Genomic DNA, 3,778 nt, shown 5'->3' on the forward strand with positions numbered 1-3,778 from the left:
CAAGGTACAAAGTGGCATGGGACCGTATCCCATTGTTTTGTGCTAATTGTAAACATGTTGGGCACAAGAAAGAGGATTGCCATGCAACGGGAAGAAAGGCTCGGGGCAGAGACAAGGATCGCCGAGCATCATCCAAGGAGAACCACTCGAGCCATGCCGCCAAGATCATCCGCTGTGAGTGGCGCCCAAAGGCCGATGCTTGGGTCGGCACTCCATCGTCCATTGGACACTTGGAGAAGGCCAAAGATAGTAACAACCACGCGGAGAACATTGAGGGTACATCGGGTGCGGGATCGTCGAAGTCAAGAGTGGCTAGTAGGAGTCACCTAAGTGTGGATGAGGATGGCTTCCAATTGGTGTCGGGGAAAAGGAAGGGAAAGGTGCATGAGGGCGATATGCACACCAAGGCTCCACACGTTGAGGATTGGCATTTGAAGGGGAATGTTGCTACGGTGACATTCGGGAGTGTTCCATCGGGTGCGAATGACTCGAGATTTAGCTCCATGAGTATCGCATGTGGGCCCCCCAACCGGGAGATAGAGGGCCTCATCGAGGACCTTGATCCAGGAGGGCATGTCCCTAGCGGAGGTATCCCGATTGCGGGCCTTAGCTAGGTGGATGGACAAGATTTTTGGGGATGCAAAGGCTGCATCAAATGGTAATTGGATTTTGAGAGTATTTAGATGACCATCCTAGTTGTTAGGGAGGCCCTCGTTGTACTCTAATTGTCATGCCTTGGCAAGTCGTCACTTTTGGGCGACTCGGTGTATGTTTGGCTGTAGCAAATGGTTCCGGGTAATGCACAGGTGTGGGTCCGCCTCAACCCTCCGCCCCTTAGGGTGTTTTAAATTAAAAAAAAAGGTAGGTTCATACCCGGAAGGTATGAAGGCCCTCCTTGGAATATGACAATCTGTTGTTCGTCCTCCCTTGTGTATTCCCCGGTGTCAATTTGCAAGGGGGTGTCCTCAGCATGTTCACATAATGATTGGATGTCCATTGCCGCCGCCTCCACCTCGCCACACCCATCAACATCATATTCCCCATTGGCCATGAGCGAGTAGTACTTGTTTGTGCTCATGACATTTCCCATCCAATCATCTCCACTCCTTCCACCATTGGCCGAGGAATGTCGCCAAACCCCTCTCGACCCCCCTCGTGATCCTCCTCGAGAGCTCGACGACATCCGTCGGGGCGTATCACTGAGTTCCCAAGTCACGTCCATTGATTCACCTTCTTTCATGTTGGTTCGACCCGACCCCATCGAATAGTTGGTGACCGCTCCCTCCATTCGGACCTTTCTAGTGTTTTGATGGCCATTTTCTATCTCGCCATCTTCATGAAGGTCACCCACGATGTCCGGACCTTCCCATTCCGGATCAAGTTTTTTCTCCCCATTCGGCCTATCTTTTGGGGATGTTCCTTTTCCTTTGTTTCTCCCTTGGCGTCTCCACTCATTGTTATCATTTGATGTAGGCTTCGTGTTAGTTTGCTTTTCGATCGGACCCTAGTGTAGTTTCTTTTTGCTGGTCTTTCGGTCTTACCCACTGCATAGCACACATTACTAGAGTGACCGACATGCTTACACTCCTGGCAATAGGCTGGGATCTTATCCCACCGGACTTGTTGAACCATTTCTCTCCCACAAATATCAAGTATGATTTCTTCGAGGGGCGGCTTTGTGATGTCGATCTCGATGCAAATGCGCGCAAAGGACAACCTTGTCTTAATGGCGGTGGCTCGATCGACTTGAATTGGGGTCCCAAGGAGCTTGCCGATAGCGAATAGGGCTGATTGATCAAACAAGTGGATCGGGAGACCTATTAGGTTGCACCAAATCGCTGCAATCGGTGACTCACAATATGCATCGAAGTCCGGGGACCATTTGAAGACCCTCATTGGGTGTCGATCGATGAACCAAACCTGTGTTCCCTTCGGGCCGCTAAGTAGCCTAGCGTAGCCCGCCAAATCCTTGCATTGAATGAGAATATGTTTGGCGTTAACATATTTCCAAGTAACATATTTCCCTATGGATCACTTTCATCCATAAGGAAGGAAACAAGCGGCTGACTTTCTTGCTGAGATGGGACTCGAGCAAGCCTCCTTCCTTCACATGTCCGCACAGACATGCCCAAGAATGCTTAAGGCCATCGCGCATATGGACGCGATGGGAATCCCCAACCTACGGCTCCGAGATGATGATCGAGAGTGATACAAGACCATGGGTGGACCATACGAACCTGATCCCCTTGGACACTATAGAGTACGACGGTGTCGAGCCGTTTTCGGCGTGTCCCCTCCCTACTCTTTTGGTGTCGTCCTAGTGTAGGTTGTAAATGTATTTTCTTACATAGGCTTTGATAGATTGGGAGTCCCGCAACATTAAAGAGAGAAGCTCTGCCTTCTCTCTAGAATTTGTCCACTATCCCTCCCTCCCCTTTGAGGGAGGTGAAACGTGATTGTTGCATCCATCACAAGGTGAAGTCCGGTGGTAAGCTGCCGGAGGGAGAGGCCGCGGCCTTGATACACACGATACAACCCCTTTCCTCGCCGGAGTGGAAGTTTCGTTCGCTTGCACGGCCTAAGACCAAAAGGGCTGGCACGCCCCACCCGGAGAAAGCTCGACAAGCCCTCAAACGAGACGGTCTTGAATCTGGTTCGGAGGTTAGTCGGGCTAAGAAGAAGATGGCATTTGAAATGGTTGATGGACTCGTCGGTAAGCCCCCATGGTGAAGGGAGGAGGTCGCCGGAGGCTGAGCAAGCCCTTGTTGGGGAGATGTTGAACGCACTAGCTCAAATGTCTAAGGAAGGGAGCACGCCAACGTGTGAAATGGAGGAACCCGATTGTGAGGAGGTCGCCGGAATTTTGCCGGCGCCGGCCAGTGGGGACCGTGATGTTCCACACAAGGAGAAGGTGCTGGTCAACGTTCATCATGTGGATGGTACAAGATACTAAAAAGTCTAGGAGGATTGGGGTTAGTTGGTTCATTTACTTGGAAATAATTGAATGCCAAGCATATTTTAATCCAATTCCATGAGATGGCCGACTATACCGTTCGGGTCGGGAGCCCCCTTGACCATATCGACCATTGAGCGCCAAGCGTTGTTGGGTTCCGGGGCCATCTCAGCTCCATCGGTTTGTGCGTTGCCATTCATAACTGCCCCAGTTCCCTCCCCTCTTCTAGGTTGGGTCCCGTTCATTGTTGCTGCCGGAGTTGCGTTAGAAAGATCAGCCATTGCTCCCGGCTTGGATGATGGCGTCGGGTTCTCCGCATTTCCTTCGGCCCCGATGATGTTGGCCATGTCCGTGGTGGCTTCGCCCACACCCGGGTTCACATACGCACTAGAAATCGCACCTTGATTCGCTAGGGATCTCGGCCCGGTCCCCGATCCTTTCGGCCACCCGCTCTCGAAGGCGTCTCGGATCTTTAAGGTTCGACCCTTCTCCAAGGGGGGGGACTCCTCATGATAAGCCTTAAAGGCGGACGATGGTGATAGCAACGGTGTGTTAGTTCCGGGCGAGATTTCGCGGTGCGGTTCGACCATCGGTCGAACGGTTTCCACCTGGCCGGCGTCGAGGAGTGGTTGCACTGCCAAGACATTGAGCATGTCCGTCAATTCCAAGGAAGCAATTTGGGGAAGATTGGAAGGATTTTTTTTAATCAAACACCTTCACAGTGGAGGGTTCGTGGGTCCCTCATCCCTATAATGCATAAAAACAGGATACATAATTAGGATTACAAGATAACCGATCACCCTATCTATGTCTAGAAGGTCAAAA

This window comes from Salvia splendens, chromosome 7 (assembly GCF_004379255.2).
Source record: "Salvia splendens isolate huo1 chromosome 7, SspV2, whole genome shotgun sequence".
NCBI lineage: Eukaryota > Viridiplantae > Streptophyta > Magnoliopsida > Lamiales > Lamiaceae > Salvia > Salvia splendens.